General features: G+C 59.2%; 1 protein-coding gene across 1 annotated transcript in view; it reads left to right on the top strand.

The window, feature by feature from the left end:
- The window catches only part of LOC140411206 (epoxide hydrolase 1-like), a 158026-nt gene that overhangs the window by 72809 nt on the left and 65016 nt on the right, over positions 1-20201 (top strand). The gene's annotated exons all lie outside the window — the stretch shown is intronic.

Raw genomic sequence — 20201 nt, forward strand, 5'->3', positions numbered from 1 at the left:
CCCCGGGAGTGACACTCTGGGTAGGTGTGTGAGTGTGAAGAGGTCCCGAGAGTGACACTCTGGGTAGGTGTGAGTGTGAGAAAGACCCGGGAGTGACACTCTGGGTAGGTGTGTGAGAGTGAGGAGGCCCCGGGAGTGACACTCTGGGTAGGTGTGTGAGTGTGAGGAGGCCCCGGGAGTGACACTCTGGGTAGATGTGTGAGTGTGAGAAAGACCCGGGAGTGACACTCTGGGAAGGTGTGTGAGTGTGAGGAGGCCCCGGGTGTGACACTCTGGGAAGGTGTGTGAGTGTGAGGAGGCCCCGGGAGTGACACTCTGGGTAGGTGTGTGAGTGTGAGAAAGACCCGGGAGTGACACTCTGGGTAGGTGTGTGAGTGTGAGGAGGCCCCGGGAGTGACACTCTGGGTAGGTGTGTGAGAGTGAGGAGGCCCCGGGAGTGACACTCTGGGTAGGTGTGTGAGTGTGAGGAGGCCCCGGGAGTGACACTCTGGATAGGTGTGTGAGTGTGAGGAGGACCCGGGAGTGACACTCTGGGTAGGTGTGTGAGTGTGAGAAAGACCCGGGAGTGACACTCTGGGTAGGTGTGTGAGTGTGAGCATGTCCCGGGAGTGACACTCTGGGTAGGTGTGTGTGAGTGTGAGAAAGACCCGGGTGTGACACTCTGGGTAGGTGTGTGAGTGTGAGAAAGGCCCGGGAGTGACACTCTGGGTAGGTGTGTGAGTGTGAGGAGGACCCGGGAGTGACACTCTGGGTAGGTGTGTGAGTGTGAGGAGGCCCCGGGAGTGACACTCTGGGTAGGTGTGTGAATGTGAGGAGGACCCGGGTGTGACACTCTGGGTAGGTGTGTGAGTGTGAGGAGGCCCTGGGAGTGACACTCTGGGTAGGTGTGTTAGTGTGAGTAGGCCCCGGGAGTGACACTCTGGGTAGGTGTGTGAGTGTGAGAAAGATCCGGGTGTGACACTCTGGGTAGGTGTGTGAGAGGGAGGAGGACCCAGGAGTGACACTCTGGGAAGGTGTGTGAGTGTGAGGAGGCCCCGGGTGTGACACTCTGGGTAGGTGTGTGAGTGTGAGAAACACCCGGGAGTGACACTCTGGGTAGGTGTGTGAGTGTGAGAAAGACCCGGGAGTGACACTCTGGGTAGGTGTGTGAGAGTGAGAAAGACCCGGGAGTGACACTCTGGGTAGGTGTGTGAGTGTGAGAAAGACCCGGGAGTGACACTCTGGGTAGGTGTGTGAGTGTGAGGAGGTCCCGGGAGTGACTCTCTGGGTAGGTGTGTGAGTGTGAGAAACACCCGGGAGTGACACTCTGGGTAGGTGTGTGAGTGTGAGAAAGACCCGGGAGTGACACTCTGGGTAGGTGTGTGAGAGTGAGAAAGACCCGGGAGTGACACTCTGGGTAGATGTGTGAGTATGAGAAAGACCCGGGAGTGACACTCTGGGTAGGTGTGTGAGTGTGAGAAAGACCCGGGAGTGACACTCTGGGTAGGTGTGTGAGTGTGAGGAGGCCCCGGGAGTGACACTCTGGGTAGGTGTGTGAGAGTGAGGAGGCCCCGGGAGTGACACTCTGGGTAGGTGTGTGAGTGTGAGCAGGTCCCGGGAGTGACACTCTGGGTAGGTGTGTGTGAGTGTGAGAAAGACCCGGGTGTGACACTCTGGGTAGGTGTGTGAGTGTCAAAAAGGCCCCGGGTGTGACACTCTGGGTAGGTGTGTGAGTGTGAGGAGGACCCGGGAGTGACACTCTGGGTAGGTGTGTGAGAGTGAGGAGGCCACGGGAGTGACACTCTGGGTAGGTGTGTGAGTGTGAGAAAGGCCCGGGAGTGACACTCTGGGTAGGTGTGAGTGTGAGGAGGGCCCGGGAGTGACACTCTGGGTAGGTGTGTGAGTGTGAGGAGGTCCCGGGAGTGACACTCTGGGTAGGTGTGTGAGTGTGAGGAGGCCCCGGGAGTGACACTCTGGGTAGGTGTGTGAGTGTGAGGAGGTCGCGGGAGTGACACTCTGGGTAGGTGTGTGAGTGTGAGAAAGGCCCGGGAGTGACACTCTGGGTAGGTGTGTGAGAGTGAGGAGGCCCCGGGAGTGACACTCTGGGTAGGAGTGTGAGTGTGAGGAGGCCCCGGGAGTGACACTCTGGGTAGGTGTGTGAGAGTGAGAAAGACCCGGGAGTGACACTCTGGGTAGGTGTGTGAGTGTGAGGAAGACCCGGGTGTGACACTCTGGGTAGGTGTGTGAGAGTGAGAAAGACCCGGGAGTGACACTCTGGGTAGGTGTGTGAGTGTGAGGAAGACCCGGGTGTGACACTCTGGGTAGGTGTGTGAGTGCGAGAAAGACCCGGGAGTGACACTCTGGGTAGGTGTGTGAGTGTGAGGAAGACCCGGGTGTGACACTCTGGGTAGGTGTTTGAGTGTGAGAATGACCCGGGTGGAACACTCTGGGTAGGTGTGTGAGTGTGAGGAGGCCCCGGGTGTGACACTCTGGGTAGGTGTGTGAGTGTGAGGAGGCCCCGGGAGTGACACTCTGGGTAGGTGTGTGAGAGTGAGGAGGCCCCGGGAGTGACACTCTGGGTAGGTGTGTGAGTGTGAGCAGGTCCCGGGAGTGACACTCTGGGTAGGTGTGTGAGTGTGAGCAGGTCCCGGGAGTGACACTCTGGGTAGGTGTGTGTGAGTGTGAGGAGGTCCCGGGAGTGACACTCTGGGTAGGTGTGTGAGTGCGAGAAAGACCCGGGAGTGACACTCTGGGTAGGAGTGTGAGTGTGAGGAGGCCCCGGGAGTGACACTCTGGGTAGGTGTGTGAGAGTGAGAAAGACCCGGGAGTGACATTCTGGATCGGTGTGAGAGTGTGAGGAGGCCCCGGGAGTGACACTCTGGGTAGGTGTGTGAGAGTGAGGAGGCCCCGGGAGTGACACTCTGGGTAGGTGTGTGAGTGTGAGCAGGTCCCGGGAGTGACACTCTGGGTAGGTGTGTGTGAGTGTGAGAAAGACTCGGGTGTGACACTCTGGGTAGGTGTGTGAGTGTGAGAAAGGCCCGGGAGTGACACTCTGGGTAGGTGTGTGAGTGTGAGAAAGACCCGGGTGTGACACTCTGGGTAGGTGTGAGAGTGAGGAGGCCCCGGGAGTGACACTCTGGGTAGGTGTGTGACTGTGAGTAGGCCCCGGGAGTGACACTCTGGGTAGGTGTGTGAGTGTGAGCAGGTCCCGGGAGTGATACTCTGGGTAGGTGTGTGAGTGTGAGGCGGACCCGGGAGTGACACTCTGGGTAGGTGTGTGAGTGTGAGAAAGACCCGGGTGTGACACTCTGGGTAGGTGTGTGAGTGTGAGGAGGTCCCGGGAGTGACACTCTGGGTAGGTGTGTGAGTGTGAGAAAGACCCGGGTGTGACACTCTGGGTAGGTGTGTGAGTGTGAGCAGGTCCCGGGAGTGACACTCTGGGTAGGTGTGTGTGAGTGTGAGAAAGACCCGGGTGTGACACTCTGGGTAGGTGTGTGAGTGTGAGAAAGGCCCGGGAGTGACACTCTGGGTAGGTGTGTGAGTGTGAAAAAGACCCGGGTGTGACACTCTGGGTAGGTGTGTGAGTGTGAGGAGGTCCCGGGAGTGACACTCTGGGTAGGTGTGTGAGTGTGAGCAGGTCCCGGGAGTGATACTCTGGGAAGGTGTGTGAGTGTGAGGCGGACCCGGGAGTGACACTCTGGGTAGGTGTGTGAGTGTGAGAAAGACCCGGGTGTGTGACACTCTGGGTAGGTGTGTGAGTGTGAGGAGGTCCCGGGAGTGACACTCTGGGTAGGTGTGTGAGTGTGAGGAGGCCCCGGGAGTGACACTCTGGGTAGGTGTGTGAGTGTGAGGAGCACCCGGGAGTGACACTCTGGGTCGGTGTGTGAGTATGAGAAAGACCCGGGAGTGACACTCTGGGTAGGTGTGTGAGTGTGAGAAAGACCCGGGAGTGACACTCTGGGTAGGTGTGTGAGTGTGAGAAAGACCCGGGAGTGACACTCTGGGTAGGTGTGTGAGTGTGAGGAGGCCCCGGGAGTGACACTCTGGGTAGGTGTGTGAGAGTGAGGAGGCCCCGGGAGTGACACTCTGGGTAGGTGTGTGAGTGTGAGCAGGTCCCGGGAGTGACACTCTGGGTAGGTGTGTGTGAGTGTGAGAAAGACCCGGGTGTGACACTCTGGGTAGGTGTGTGAGTGTCAAAAAGGCCCCGGGTGTGACACTCTGGGTAGGTGTGTGAGTGTGAGGAGGACCCGGGAGTGACACTCTGGGTAGGTGTGTGAGAGTGAGGAGGCCACGGGAGTGACACTCTGGGTAGGTGTGTGAGTGTGAGAAAGGCCCGGGAGTGACACTCTGGGTAGGTGTGAGTGTGAGCAGGTCCCGGGAGTGACACTCTGGGTAGGTGTGTGTGAGTTTGAGAAAGACCCGGGTGTGACACTCTACGTAGGTGTGTGAGTGTGAGAAAGGCCCGGAAGTGACACTCTGGGTAGGTGTGTGAGAGTGAGGAGGCCCCGGGAGTGACACTCTGGGTAGGTGTGTGAGTGTGAGGAGGACCCGGGAGTGACACTCTGGGTAGGTGTGTGAGAGTGAGGAGGACCCGGGAGTGACACTCTGGATCGGTGTGAGAGTGTGAGGAGGCCCCGGGAGTGACACTCTGGGTAGGTGTGTGAGTGTGAGAAAGACCCGGGAGTGACACTCTGGGTAGGTGTGTGAGAGTGAGAAAGACCCGGGAGTGACACTCTGGGTAGGTGTGAGAGTGAGGAGGCCCCGGGAGTGACACTCTGGGTAGGTGTGTGAGTGTGAGGAGGACCCGGGAGTGACACTCTGGGTAGGTGTGTGAGAGTGAGGAGGCCCCGGGAGTGACACTCTGGGTAGGTGTGTGAGAGTGAGGAGGCCCCGGGAGTGACACTCTGGGTAGGTGTGTGAGTGTGAGGAGGACCCGGGAGTGACACTCTGGGTAGGTGTGTGAGAGTGAGGAGGCCCCGGGAGTGACACTCTGGGTAGGTGTGTGAGAGTGAGGAGGCCCCGGGAGTGACACTCTGGGTAGGTGTGTGAGTGTGAGGAGGCCCCGGGTGTGACACTCTGGGTAGGTGTGTGAGAGTGAGGAGGCCCCGGGAGTGACACTCTGGGTAGGTGTGTGAGTGTGAGGAGGTCCCGGGAGTGACACTCTGGGTAGGTGTGTGAGTGTGAGGAGGTCCCGGGAGTGACACTCTGGGTAGGTGTGTGAGTGTGAGGAGGTCCCGGGAGTGACACTCTGGGTAGGTGTGTGAGTGTGAGCAGGTCCCGGGAGTGACACTCTGGGTAGGTGTGTGAGTGTGAGAAAGACCCGGGAGTGACACTCTGGGTAAGTGTGTGAGTGTGAGAAAGACCCGGGTGTGACACTCTGGGTAGGTGTGTGAGTGTGAGAAAGACCCGGGAGTGACACTCTGGGTAGGTGTGTGAGTGTGAAAAAGGCCCCGGGAGTGACACTCTGGGTAGATGTGTGAGTGTGAGGCTGACCCGGGAGTGACACTCTGGGTAGGTGTGTGAGTGTGAGAAAGACCCGGGTGTGACACTCTGGGTAGGTGTGTGAGTGTGAGGAGGTCCCGGGAGTGACACTCTGGGTAGGTGTGTGAGTGTGAGAAAGACCCGGGTGTGACACTCTGGGTAGGTGTGTGAGTGTGAGGAGGCCCCGGGAGTGATACTCTGGGTAGGTGTGTGAGTGTGAGAAAGACCCGGGAGTGACACTCTGGGTAGGTGTGTGAGTGTGAGAAAGACCCGGGAGTGACACTCTGGGTAGGTGTGTGAGTGTGAGAAAGGCCCGGGATTGACACTCTGGGTAGGTGTGTGAGTGTGAGGAGGACCCGGGAGTGACACTCTGGGTAGGTGTGTGAGTGTGAGGAGGCCCCGGGGGTGACACTCTGGGTAGGTGTGTGAGAGTGAGGAGGCCCCGGGAGTGACACTCTGGGTAGGTGTGTGAGTGCGAGAAAGACCCGGGAGTGACACTCTGGGTAGGAGTGTGAGTGTGAGGAGGCCCCGAGAGTGACACTCTGGGTAGGTGTGTGAGAGTGAGAAAGACCCGGGAGTGACACTCTGGGTAGGTGTGTGAGTGTGAGGAAGACCCGGGTGTGACACTCTGGGTAGGTGTGTGAGAGTGAGAAAGACCCGGGAGTGACACTCTGGGTAGGTGTGTGAGTGTGAGGAAGACCCGGGTGTGACACACTGGGTAGGTGTGAGAGTGCGAGAAAGACCCGGGAGTGACACTCTGGGTAGGTGTGTGAGTGTGAGGAAGACCCGGGTGTGACACTCTGGGTAGGTGTGTGAGTGTGAGGAGGCCCCGGGAGTGACACTCTGGGTAGGTGTGTGAGTGTGAGAATGACCCGGGTGTAACACTCTCGGTAGATGTGTGAGTGTGAGGAGGCCCCGGGTGTGACACTCTGGGTAGGTGTGTGAGTGTGAGGAGGACCCGGGAGTGACACTCTGGATCGGTGTGAGAGTGTGAGGAGGCCCCGGGAGTGACACTCTGGGTAGGTGTGTGAGAGTGAGGAGGCCCCGGGAGTGACACTCTGGGTAGGTGTGTGAGTGTGAGCAGGTCCCGGGAGTGACACTCTGGGTAGGTGTGTGAGTGTGAGCAGGTCCCGGGAGTGACACTCTGGGTAGGTGTGTGTGAGTGTGAGAAAGACCCGGGTGTGACACTCTGGGTAGGTGTGTGAGTGTGAGGAGGTCCCGGGAGTGACACTCTGGGTAGGTGTGTGAGTGTGAGAAAGACCCGGGTGTGACACTCTGGGTAGGTGTGTGAGTGTGAGAAAGGCCCGGGAGTGACACTCTGGGTAGGTGTGAGTGTGAGGAGGACCCGGGAGTGACGCTCTGGGCAGGTGTGTGAGAGTGAGGAGGTCCCGGGAGTGACACTCTGGATAGGTGTGTGAGTGTGAGAAAAACCGGGGTGTGACACTCTGGGTAGGTGTGAGTGTGAGGAGGCCCCGGGAGTGACACTCTGGGTAGGTGTGTGAGAGTGAGAAAGACCCGGCAGCGACACTCTGGGTAGGTGTGTGAGTGTGAGAAAGACCCGGGAGTGACACTCTGGGTAGGTGTGTGAGTGTGAGAAAGACCCGGGTGTGACACTCTGGGTAGGTGTGTGAGTGTGAGAAAGGCCCGGGAGTGACACTCTGGGTAGGTGTGTGAGTGTGAGAAAGGCCCGGGAGTGACACTCTGGGTAGGTGTGAGTGTGAGGAGGACCCGGGAGTGACGCTCTGGGCAGGTGTGTGAGAGTGAGGAGGTCCCGGGAGTGACACTCTGGGTAGGTGTGTGAGTGTGAGAAAGACCCGGGTGTGACACTCTGGGTAGGTGTGAGTGTGAGGAGGCCCCGGGAGTGACACTCTGGGTAGATGTGTGAGAGTGAGAAAGACCCGGGAGTGACACTCTGGGTAGATGTGTGAGTGTGAGAAAGACCCGGCAGTGACACTCTGGGTAGGTGTGTGAGTGTGAGAAAGACCCGGGAGTAACACTCTGGGTAGGTGTGAGTGTGAGGAGGACCCGGGAGTGACACTCTGGGTAGGTGTGTGAGTGTGAGGAGGTCCCGGGAGTGACACTTTGGGTAGGTGTGTGAGTGTGAGAAAGACCCGGGAGTGACACTCTGGGTAGGTGTGTGAGTGTGAGAAAGGCCTGGGAGTGACACTCTGGATAGGTGTGTGAGTGTGAGGAGGCCCCGGGAGTGACACTCTGGGTAGGTGTGTGAGAGTGAGGAGGCCCCGGGAGTGACACTCTGGGTAGGTGTGTGAGTGTGAGCAGGTCCCGGGAGTGACACTCTGGGTAGGTGTGTGTGAGTGTGAGAAAGACCCGGGTGTGACACTCTGGGTAGGTGTGTGAGTGTGAGAAAGGCCCGGGAGTGACACTCTGGGTAGGTGTGAGTGTGAGGAGGTCCCGGGAGTGACACTCTGGGTAGGTGTGTGAGAGTCAGGAGGCCCCGGGAGTGACACTCTGGGTAGGTGTGTGAGAGTGAGAAAGACCCGGGAGTGACACTCTGGGTAGGTGTGTGAGTGTGAGGAAGACCCGGGTGTGACACTCTGGGTAGGTGTGTGAGTGCGAGAAAGACCCGGGAGTGACACTCTGGGTAGGTGTGTGAGTGCGAGAAAGACCCGGGAGTGACACTCTGGGTAGGTGTGTGAGTGTGAGAATGACCCGGGTGTAACACTCTGGGTAGGTGTGTGAGTGTGAGGAGGCCCCGGGTGTGACACTCTGGGTAGGTGTGTGAGAGTGAGGAGGCCCCGGGAGTGACACTCTGGGTAGGTGTGTGAGTGTGAGGAGGTCCCGGGAGTGACACTCTGGGTAGGTGTGTGAGTGTGAGGAGGTCCCGGGAGTGACACTCTGGGTAGGTGTGTGAGTGTGAGGAGGTCCCGGGAGTGACACTCTGGGTAGGTGTGTGAGTGTGAGCAGGTCCCGGGAGTGACACTCTGGGTAGGTGTGTGAGTGTGAGCAGGTCCCGGGAGTGACACTCTGGGTAGGTGTGTGTGAGTGTGAGAAAGACCCGGGTGTGACACTCTGGGTAGGTGTGTGAGTGTGAGAAAGGCCTGGGAGTGACACTCTGGGTAGGTGTGAGTGTGAGGAGGACCCGGGAGTGACGCTCTGGGTAGGTGTGTGAGTGTGAGGAGGTCCCGGGAGTGACATTCTGGGTAGGTGTGTGAGTGTGAGAAAGGCCCGGGAGTGACACTCTGGGTAGGTGTGTGAGAGTGAGGAGGCCCCGGGAGTGACACTCTGGGTAGGTGTGTGAGTGTGAGGAGGTCCCGGGAGTGACACTCTGGGTAGGTGTGAAAGTGAGGAGGTCCCGGGAGTGACACTCTGGGTAGATGTGTGAGTGTGAGAAAGACCCGGGAGTGACACTCTGGGTAGGTGTGTGAGTGTGAGAAAGACCCGGGAGTGACACTCTGGGTAGGCGTGTGAGTGTGAGGAGGCCCCGGGAGTGACACTCTGGGTAGGTGTGTGAGAGTGAGGAGGCCCCGGGAGTGACACTCTGGGTAGGTGTGTGAGTGTGAGCAGGTCCCGGGAGTGACACTCTGGGTAGGTGTGTGTGAGTGTGAGAAAGACCCGGGTGTGACACTCTGGGTAGGTGTGTGAGTGTGAGAAAGGCCCGGGAGTGACACTCTGGGTAGGTGTGAGTGTGAGGAGGACCCGGGAGTGACACTCTGGGTAGGTGTGTGAGTGTGAGGAGGTCCCGGGAGTGACACTTTGGGTAGGTGTGTGAGTGTGAGAAAGACCCGGGAGTGACACTCTGGGTAGGTGTGTGAGAGTGAGGAGGACCCGGGAGTGACACTCTGGGTAGGTGTGTGAGTGTGAGGAGGCCCCGGGTGTGACACTCTGGGTAGGTGTGAGTGTCAGGAGGCCCCGGGAGTGACACTCTGGGTAGGTGTGTGAGTGTCAGGAGGTCCCGGGAGTGACACTCTGGGTAGGTGTGTGAGTGTGAGAAAGGCCTGGGAGTGACACTCTGGATAGGTGTGTGAGTGTGAGGAGGACCCGGGAGTGACACTCTGGGTAGGTGTGTGAGTGTGAGGAGGACCCGGGAGTGACACTCTGGGTAGGTGTGTGAGAGTCAGGAGGTCCCGGGAGTGACACTCTGGGTAGGTGTGTGAGTGTGAGAAAGACCCGGGTGTGACACTCTGGGTAGGTGTGTGAGTGTGAGGAGGTCCCGGGAGTGACACTCTGGGTAGGTGTGTGAGTGCGAGAAAGACCCGGGAGTGACACTCTGGGTAGGTGTGTGAGAGTGAGGAGGCCCCGGGAGTGACACTCTGGGTAGGTGTGTGAGTGCGAGAAAGACCCGGGAGTGACACTCTGGGTAGGTGTGTGAGAGTGAGGAGGCCCCGGGAGTGACACTCTGGGTAGGTGTGTGAGAGTGAGGAGGACCCGGGAGTGACACTCTGGGTAGGTGTGAGAGTGTGAGGAGGCCCCGGGAGTGACACTCTGGGTAGGTGTGTGAGTGTGAGGAGGACCCGGGTGTGACACTCTGGGTAGGTGTGTGAGAGTGAGGACGACCCGGGAGTGACACTCTGGGTAGGTGTGTGAGTGTGAGGAAGACCCGGGAGTGACACTCTGGGTAGGTGTGTGAGTGTGAGGAGGTCCCGGGAGTGACACTCTGGGTAGGTGTGTGAGTGTGAGAAAGACCCGGGAGTGACACTCTGGGTAGGTGTGTGAGAGGGAGGAGGACCCAGGAGTGACACTCTCGGTAGGTGTGTGAGTGTGAGGAGGCCCCGGGAGTGACACTCTGGGTAGGTGTGAGAGTGAGGACGACCCGGGAGTGACACTCTGGGTAGGTGTGAGAGTGTGAGGAGGCCCCGGGTGTGACACTCTGGGTAGGTGTGAGTGTGAGGAGGCCCCGGGAGTGACACTCTGGGTAGGTGTGTGAGAGTCAGAAAGACCCGGGAGTGACACTCTGGGTAGGTGTGTGAGAGTGAGGAGGTCCCGGGAGTGACACTCTGGGTAGGAGTGTGAGTGTGAGGAGGCCCCGGGAGTGACACTCTGGGTAGGTGTGTGAGAGTGAGAAAGACCCGGGAGTGACACTCTGGGTAGGTGTGAGTGTGAGGAGGACCCGGGAGTGACGCTCTGGGTAGGTGTGTGAGTGTGAGGAGGCCCCGGGAGTGACACTCTGGGTAGGTGTGTGAGTGTGAGAAAGACCCGGGTGTGACACTCTGGGTAGGTGTGTGAGTGTGAGGAAGCCCCGGGAGTGACACTCTGGGTAGGTGTGTGAGTGTGAGAAAGACCCGGGTGTGACATTCTGGGTAGGTGTGTGAGTGTGAGAAAGGCCCGGGAGTGACACTCTGGGTAGGTGTGTGAGTGTAAGGAGGACCCGGGAGTGACACTCTGGGTAGGTGTGTGAGTGTGAGGAGGCCCCGGGGGTGACACTCTGGGTAGGTGTGTGAGAGTGAGGAGGCCCCGAGAGTGACACTCTGGGTCGGTGTGTGAGTGTGAGGGGGCCCCGGGAGTGATACTCTGGGTAGGTGTGTGAGTGTGAGAAAGACCCGGGAGTGACACTCTGGGTAGGTGTGTGAGTGTGAGGAGGTCCCGGGAGTGACACTCTGGGTAGGTGTGTGAGTGTGAGGAGGCCCCAGGAGTGACACTCTGGGTAGGTGTGTGAGTGTGAGAAAGACCCGTGAGTGACACTCTGGGTAGGTGTGTGAGTGTGAGGAGGCCCCGGGAGTGACACTCTGGGTAGGTGTGTGAGAGTGAGAAAGACCCGGGAGTGACACTCTGGGTAGATGTGTGAGTGTGAGAAAGACCCGGCAGTGACACTCTGGGTAGGTGTGTGAGTGTGAGAAAGACCCGGGAGTAACACTCTGGGTAGGTGTGAAAGTGAGGAGGTCCCGGGAGTGACACTCTGGGTAGGTGTGTGAGTGTGAGAAAGACCCGGGAGTGACACTCTGGGTAGGCGTGTGAGTGTGAGGAGGCCCCGGGAGTGACACTCTGGGTAGGTGTGTGAGTGTGAGCAGGTCCCGGGCGTGACACTCTGGGTAGGTGTGTGTGAGTGTGAGAAAGACCCGGGTGTGACACTCTGGGTAGGTGTGTGAGTGTGAGAAAGGCCCGGGAGTGACACTCTGGATAGGTGTGTGAGTGTGAGGAGGACCCGGGAGTGACACTCTGGGTAGGTGTGTGAGAGTGAGGAGGACCCGGGAGTGACACACTGGGTAGGTGTGTGAGTGTGAGGAGGCCCCGGGTGTGACACTCTGGGTAGGTGTGAGTGTGAGGAGGCCCCAGGAGTGACACTCTGGGTAGGTGTGTGAGTGTGAGGAGGTCCCGGGAGTGACACTCTGGGTAGGTGTGTGAGTGTGAGAAAGGCCCGGGAGTGACACTCTGGGTAGGTGTGTGAGAGTGAGGAGGCCCCGGGAGTGACACTCTGGGTAGGAGTGTGAGTGTGAGGAGGCCCCGGGAGTGACACTCTGGGTAGGTGTGTGAGAGTGAGAAAGACCCGGGAGTGACACACTGGGTAGGTGTGTGAGTGTGAGGAAGACCCGGGTGTGACACTCTGGGTAGGTGTGTGAGAGTGAGAAAGACCCGGGAGTGACACTCTGGGTAGGTGTGTGAGTGTGAGGAAGACCCGGGTGTGACACTCTGGGTAGGTGTGTGAGTGCGAGAAAGACCCGGGAGTGACACTCTGGGTAGGTGTGTGAGTGTGAGGAAGACCCGGGTGTGACACTCTGGGTAGGTGTGTGTGTGTGAGGAGGCCCCGGGAGTGACACTCTGGGTAGGTGTGTGAGTGTGAGAAAGACCCGGGTGTGACACTCTGGGTAGGTGTGAGAGTGAGGAGGCCCCGGGAGTGACACTCTGGGTAGATGTGTGAGAGTGAGAAAGACCCGGGTGTGACACTCTGGGTAGGTGTGAGAGTGAGGAGGCCCCGGGAGTGACACTCTGGGTAGGTGTGTGAGAGTGAGGAGGCCCCGGGAGTGACACTCTGGGTAGGTGTGTGAATGTGAGGAGGACCCGGGAGTGACACTCTGGGTAGGTGTGTGAGAGTGAGGAGGCCCCGGAGTGACACTCTGGGTAGGAGTGTGAGTGTGAGGAGGCCCCGGGAGTGACACTCTGGGTAGGTGTGTGAGAGTGAGAAAGACCCGGGAGTGACACACTGGGTAGGTGTGTGAGTGTGAGGAAGACCCGGGTGTGACACTCTGGGTAGGTGTGTGAGAGTGAGAAAGACCCGGGAGTGACACTCTGGGTAGGTGTGTGAGTGTGAGGAAGACCCGGGTGTGACACTCTGGGTAGGTGTGTGAGTGCGAGAAAGACCCGGGAGTGACACTCTGGGTAGGTGTGTGAGTGTGAGGAAGACCCGGGTGTGACACTCTGGGTAGGTGTGAGAGTGAGGAGGCCCCGGGAGTGACACTCTGGGTAGATGTGTGAGTGTGAGGAGGACCCGGGAGTGACACTCTGGGTAGGTGTGTGAGTGTGAGGAGGCCCCGGGAGTGACACTCTGGGTAGGTGTGTGAGTGTGAGAAAGACCCGGGTGTGACACTCTGGGTAGGTGTGTGAGTGTGAGAAAGGCCCGGGAGTGACACTCTGCGTAGGTGTGTGAGTGTGAGAAAGGCCCGGGAGTGACACTCTGGGTAGGTGTGTGAGAGTGAGGAGGCCCCGGGAGTGACACTCTGGGTAGGTGTGTGAGAGTGAGGAGGCCCCGGGAGTGACACTCTGGGTAGGTGTGTGAGTGTGAGGAGGACCCGGGAGTGACACTCTGGGTAGGTGTGTGAGAGTGAGGAGGACCCGGGAGTGACACTCTGAATCGGTGTGAGAGTGTGAGGAGGCCCCGGGAGTGACACTCTGGGTAGGTGTGTGAGTGTGAGAAAGACCCGGGAGTGACACTCTGGGTAGGTGTGTGAGTGTGAGAAAGATCCGGGAGTGACACTCTGGGTAGGTGTGAGAGTGAGGAGGCCCCGGGAGTGACACTCTGGGTAGGTGTGTGTGAGTGTGAGAAAGACCCGGGTGTGACACTCTGGGTAGGTGTGTGAGTGTGAGGAGGCCCCGGGAGTGATACTCTGGGTAGGTGTGTGAGTGTGAGAAAGACCCGGGAGTGACACTCTGGGTAGGTGTGTGAGTGTGAGAAAGACCCGGGAGTGACACTCTGGGTAGGTGTGTGAGTGTGAGGAGGTCCCGGGAGTGACACTCTGGGTAGGTGTGTGAGTGTGAGGAGGCCCCGGGAGTGACACTCTGGGTAGGTGTGTGAGAGTGAGAAAGACCCGGGAGTGACACTCTGGGTAGATGTGTGAGTGTGAGAAAGACCCGGCAGTGACACTCTGGGTAGGTGTGTGAGTGTGAGAAAGACCCGGGAGTAACACTCTGGGTAGGTGTGAAAGTGAGGAGGTCCCGGGAGTGACACTCTGGGTAGGTGTGTGAGTGTGAGAAAGACCCGGGAGTGACACTCTGGGTAGGCGTGTGAGTGTGAGGAGGCCCCGGGAGTGACACTCTGGGTAGGTGTGTGAGTGTGAGCAGGTCCCGGGCGTGACACTCTGGGTAGGTGTGTGTGAGTGTGAGAAAGACCCGGGTGTGACACTCTGGGTAGGTGTGTGAGTGTGAGAAAGGCCCGGGAGTGACACTCTGGGTAGGTGTGAGTGTGAGGAGGACCCGGGAGTGACACTCTGGGTAGGTGTGTGAGTGTGAGGAGGTCCCGGGAGTGACACTTTGGGTAGGTGTGTGAGTGTGAGAAAGACCCGGGAGTGACACTCTGGGTAGGTGTGTGAGTGTGAGGAGGCCCCGGAGGCGACACTCTGGATAGGTGTGTGAGTGTGAGGAGGACCCGGGAGTGACACTCTGGGTAGGTGTGTGAGAGTGAGGAGGACCCGGGAGTGACACACTGGGTAGGTGTGTGAGTGTGAGGAGGCCCCGGGTGTGACACTCTGGGTAGGTGTGAGTGTGAGGAGGCCCCAGGAGTGACACTCTGGGTAGGTGTGTGAGTGTGAGGAGGTCCCGGGAGTGACACTCTGGGTAGGTGTGTGAGTGTGAGAAAGGCCCGGGAGTGACACTCTGGGTAGGTGTGTGAGAGTGAGGAGGCCCCGGGAGTGACACTCTGGGTAGGTGTGTGAGTGTGAGGAGGCCCCGGGAGTGACACTCTTGGTAGGTGTGTGAGTGTGAGAATGACCCGGGTGTAACACTCTGGGTAGGTGTGTGAGTGTGAGGAGGACCCGGGAGTGACACTCTGGATCGGTGTGAGAGTGTGAGGAGGCCCCGGGAGTGACACTCTGGGTAGGTGTGAGTGTCAGGAGGCCCCGGGTGTGACACTCTGGGTAGGTGTGAGTGTCAGGAGGCCCCGGGAGTGACACTCTGGGTAGGTGTGTGAGTGTGAGGAGGTCCCGGGAGTGACACTCTGGGTAGGTGTGTGAGTGAGGAGGCCCCGGGAGTGACACTCTGGGTAGGTGTGTGTGAGTGTGAGAAAGACCCGGGTGTGACACTCTGGGTAGGTGTGTGAGTGTGAGGAGGCCCCGGGAGTGATACTCTGGGTAGGTGTGTGAGTGTGAGAAAGACCCGGGAGTGACACTCTGGGTAGGTGTGTGAGTGTGAGAAAGACCCGGGAGTGACACTCTGGGTAGGTGTGTGAGTGTGAGGAGGTCCCGGGAGTGACACTCTGGGTAGGTGTGTGAGTGTGAGGAGGCCCCGGGAGTGACACTCTGGGTAGGTGTGTGAGAGTGAGAAAGACCCGGGAGTGACACTCTGGGTAGATGTGTGAGTGTGAGAAAGACCCGGCAGTGACACTCTGGGTAGGTGTGTGAGTGTGAGAAAGACCCGGGAGTAACACTCTGGGTAGGTGTGAAAGTGAGGAGGTCCCGGGAGTGACACTCTGGGTAGGTGTGTGAGTGTGAGAAAGACCCGGGAGTGACACTCTGGGTAGGCGTGTGAGTGTGAGGAGGCCCCGGGAGTGACACTCTGGGTAGGTGTGTGAGTGTGAGCAGGTCCCGGGCGTGACACTGTGGGTAGGTGTGTGTGAGTGTGAGAAAGACCCGGGTGTGACACTCTGGGTAGGTGTGTGAGTGTGAGAAAGGCCCGGGAGTGACACTCTGGGTAGGTGTGAGTGTGAGGAGGACCCGGGAGTGACACTCTGGGTAGGTGTGTGAGTGTGAGGAGGTCCCGGGAGTGACACTTTGGGTAGGTGTGTGAGTGTGAGAAAGACCCGGGAGTGACACTCTGGGTAGGTGTGTGAGTGTGAGGAGGCCCCGGGAGCGACACTCTGGATAGGTGTGTGAGTGTGAGGAGGACCCGGGAGTGACACTCTGGGTAGGTGTGTGAGAGTGAGGAGGACCCGGGAGTGACACACTGGGTAGGTGTGTGAGTGTGAGGAGGCCCCGGGTGTGACACTCTGGGTAGGTGTGAGTGTGAGGAGGCCCCAGGAGTGACACTCTGGGTAGGTGTGTGAGTGTGAGGAGGTCCCGGGAGTGACACTCTGGGTAGGTGTGTGAGTGTGAGAAAGGCCCGGGAGTGACACTCTGGGTAGGTGTGTGAGAGTGAGGAGGCCCCGGGAGTGACACTCTGGGTAGGAGTGTGAGTGTGAGGAGGCCCCGGGAGTGACACTCTGGGTAGGTGTGTGAGAGTGAGAAAGACCCGGGAGTGACACACTGGGTAGGTGTGTGAGTGTGAGGAAGACCCGGGTGTGACACTCTGGGTAGGTGTGTGAGAGTGAGAAAGACCCGGGAGTGACACTCTGGGTAGGTGTGTGAGTGTGAGGAAGACCCGGGTGTGACACTCTGGGTAGGTGTGTGAGTGCGAGAAAGACCCGGGTGTGACACTCTGGGTAGGTGTGTGAGTGTGAGGAGGCCCCGGGAGTGACACTCTGGGTAGGTGTGTGAGTGTGAGAAAGACCCGGGTGTGACACGCTGGGTAGGTGTGAGAGTGAGGAGGCCCCGGGAGTGACACTCTGGGTAGATGTGTGAGTGTGAGGAGGACCCGGGAGTGACACTCTGGGTAGTTGTGTGAGTGTGAGAAAGACCCGGGAGTGACACTCTGCGTAGGTGTGTGAGTGTGAGAAAGGCCCGGGAGTGACACTCTGGGTAGGTGTGTGAGAGTGAGGAGGCCCCGGGAGTGACACTCTGGGTAGGTGTGTGAGAGTGAGGAGGCCCCGTGAGTGACACTCTGGGTAGGTGTGTGAGTGTGAGGAGGACCCGGGAGTGACACTCTGGGTAGGTGTGTGAGAGTGAGGAGGACCCGGGAGTGACACTCTGGATCGGTGTGAGAGTGTGAGGAGGCCCCGGGAGTGACACTCTGGGTAGGTGTGTGAGTGTGAGAAAGACCCGGGAGTGACACTCTGGGTAGGTGTGTGAGTGTGAGAAAGACCCGGGAGTGACACTCTGGGTAGGTGTGAGAGTGAGGAGGCCCCGGGAGTGACACTCTGGGTAGGTGTGTGTGAGTGTGAGAAAGACCCGGGTGTGACACTCTGGGTAGGTGTGTGAGTGTGAGGAGGCCCCGGGAGTGATACTCTGGGTAGGTGTGTGAGTGTGAGAAAGACCCGGGAGTGACACTCTGGGTAGGTGTGTGAGTGTGAGAAAGACCCGGGAGTGACACTCTGGGTAGGTGTGTGAGTGTGAGGAGGTCCCGGGAGTGACACTCTGGGTAGGTGTGTGAGTGTGAGGAGGCCCCGGGAGTGACACTCTGGGTAGGTGTGTGAGTGTGAGAAACACCCGGGAGTGACACTCTGGGTAGGTGTGTGAGTGTGAGAAAGACCCGGGTGTGACACTCTGGGTAGGTGTGTGAGTGCGAGAAAGACCCGGGAGTGACACTCTGGGTAGGTGTGTGTGTGTGAGGAAGACCCGGGTGTGACACTCTGGGTAGGTGTGTGAGTGTGAGGAGGCACCGGGAGTGACACTCTTGGTAGGTGTGTGAGTGTGAGAATGACCCGGGTGTAACACTCTGGGTAGGTGTGTGAGTGTGAGGAGGACCCGGGAGTGACACTCTGGATCGGTGTGAGAGTGTGAGGAGGCCCCGGGAGTGACACTCTGGGTAGGTGTGAGTGTCAGGAGGCCCCGGGTGTGACACTCTGGGTAGGTGTGAGTGTCAGGAGGCCCCGGGAGTGACACTCTGGGTAGGTGTGTGAGTGTGAGGAGGTCCCGGGAGTGACACTCTGGGTAGGTGTGTGAGTGTGAGAAAGGCCCGGGAGTGACACTCTGGGTAGGTGTGTGAGTGTGAGGAGGACCCGGGAGTGACACTCTGGGTAGGTGTGTGAGAGTCAGGAGGCCACGGGAGTGACACTCTGGGTAGGTGTGTGAGTGTGAGAAAGGCCCGGGAGTGACACTCTGGGTAGGAGTGTGAGTGTGAGGAGGTCCCGGGAGTGACACTCTGGGTAGATGTGTGAGTGTGAGAAAGACCCGAGAGTGACACTCTGGGTCGGTGTGTGAGTATGAGGAGGTCCCAGGAGTGACATTCTGGGTAGGTGTGTGAGTGTGAGAAAGGCCCGGGAGTGACACTCTGGGTAGGTGTGTGAGTGTGAGGAGGCCCCGGGAGTGACACTCTGGGTAGGTGTGTGAGTGTGAGAATGACCCGGGTGTAACACTCTGGGTAGGTGTGTGAGTGTGAGGAGGCCCCGGGTGTGACACTCTGGGTAGGTGTGTGAGTGTGAGGAGGACCCGGGAGTGACACTCTGGATCGGTGTGAGAGTGTGAGGAGGCCCCGGGAGTGACACTTTGGGTAGGTGTGTGAGAGTGAGGAGGCCCCGGGAGTGACACTCTGGGTAGGTGTGTGAGTGTGAGCAGGTCCCGGGAGTGACACTCTGGGTAGGTGTGTGAGTGTGAGCAGGTCCCGGGAGTGACACTCTGGGTAGGTGTGAGTGTGAGGAGGACCCGGGAGTGACGCTCTGGGTAGGTGTGTGAGTGTGAGGAGGTCCCGGGAGTGACACTCTGGGTAGGTGTGTGAGTGTGAGGAGGTCCCGGGAGTGACATTCTGGGTAGGTGTGTAAGTGTGAGAAAGGCCCGGGAGTGACACTCTGGGTAGGTGTGTTAGTGTGAGGAGGACCCGGGAGTGACACTCTGGGTAGGTGTGTGAGTGTGAGAAATACCCGGGAGTGACACTCTGGGTAGGTGTGTGAGAGTGAGAAAGACCCGGGAGTGACACTCTGGGTAGATGTGTGAGTGTGAGAAAGACCCGGCAGTGACACTCTGGGTCGGTGTGTGAGTGTGAGAAAGACCCAGGAGTGACACTCTGGGTAGGCGTGTGAGTGTGAGCAGGTCCCGGGCGTGACACTCTGGGTAGGTGTGTGTGAGTGTGAGAAAGACCCGGGTGTGACACTCTGGGTAGGTGTGTGAGTGTGAGAAAGGCCCGGGAGTGACACTCTGGGTAGGTGTGAGTGTGAGGAGGACCCGGGAGTGACACTCTGGGTAGGTGTGTGAGAGTGAGGAGGACCCGGGAGTGACACTCTGGGTAGGTGTGTGAGTGTGAGGAGGCCCCGGGAGTGACACTCTGGGTAGGTGTGAAAGTGAGGAGGTCCCGGGAGTGACACTCTGGGTAGGTGTGTGAGTGTGAGGAGGCCCCGGGAGTGACACTCTGGGTAGGTGTGTGAGTGTGAGCAGGTCCCGGGCGTGACACTGTGGGTAGGTGTGTGTGAGTGTGAGAAAGACCCGGGTGTGACACTCTGGGTAGGTGTGTGAGTGTGAGAAAGGCCCGGGAGTGACACTCTGGGTAGGTGTGAGTGTGAGGAGGACCCGGGAGTGACACTCTGGGTAGGTGTGTGAGTGTGAGGAGGTCCCGGGAGTGACACTTTGGGTAGGTGTGTGAGTGTGAGAAAGACCCGGGAGTGACACTCTGGGTAGGTGTGTGAGTGTGAGGAGGCCCCGGGAGCGACACTCTGGATAGGTGTGTGAGTGTGAGGAGGACCCGGGAGTGACACTCTGGGTAGGTGTGTGAGAGTGAGGAGGACCCGGGAGTGACACACTGGGTAGGTGTGTGAGTGTGAGGAGGCCCCGGGTGTGACACTCTGGGTAGGTGTGAGTGTGAGGAGGCCCCAGGAGTGACACTCTGGGTAGGTGTGTGAGTGTGAGGAGGTCCCGGGAGTGACACTCTGGGTAGGTGTGTGAGTGTGAGAAAGGCCCGGGAGTGACACTCTGGGTAGGTGTGTGAGAGTGAGGAGGCCCCGGGAGTGACACTCTGGGTAGGAGTGTGAGTGTGAGGAGGCCCCGGGAGTGACACTCTGGGTAGGTGTGTGAGAGTGAGAAAGACCCGGGAGTGACACACTGGGTAGGTGTGTGAGTGTGAGGAAGACCCGGGTGTGACACTCTGGGTAGGTGTGTGAGAGTGAGAAAGACCCGGGAGTGACACTCTGGGTAGGTTTGTGAGTGTGAGGAAGACCCGGGTGTGACACTCTGGGTAGGTGTGTGAGTGCGAGAAAGACCCGGGTGTGACACTCTGGGTAGGTGTGTGAGTGTGAGGAGGCCCCGGGAGTGACACTCTGGGTAGGTGTGTGAGTGTGAGAAAGACCCGGGTGTGACACGCTGGGTAGGTGTGAGAGTGAGGAGGCCCCGGGAGTGACACTCTGGGTAGATGTGTGAGTGTGAGGAGGACCCGGGAGTGACACTCTGGGTAGGTGTGTGAGTGTGAGGAGGCCCCGGGAGTGACACTCTGGGTAGTTGTGTGAGTGTGAGAAAGACCCGGGAGTGACACTCTGCGTAGGTGTGTGAGTGTGATAAAGGCCCGGGAGTGACACTCTGGGTAGGTGTGTGAGAGTGAGGAGGCCCCGTGAGTGACACTCTGGGTAGGTGTGTGAGTGTGAGGAGGACCCGGGAGTGACACTCTGGGTAGGTGTGTGAGAG

Source organism: Scyliorhinus torazame, chromosome 4 (genome assembly GCF_047496885.1).
Source record: "Scyliorhinus torazame isolate Kashiwa2021f chromosome 4, sScyTor2.1, whole genome shotgun sequence".
NCBI classification, from domain to species: domain Eukaryota; kingdom Metazoa; phylum Chordata; class Chondrichthyes; order Carcharhiniformes; family Scyliorhinidae; genus Scyliorhinus; species Scyliorhinus torazame.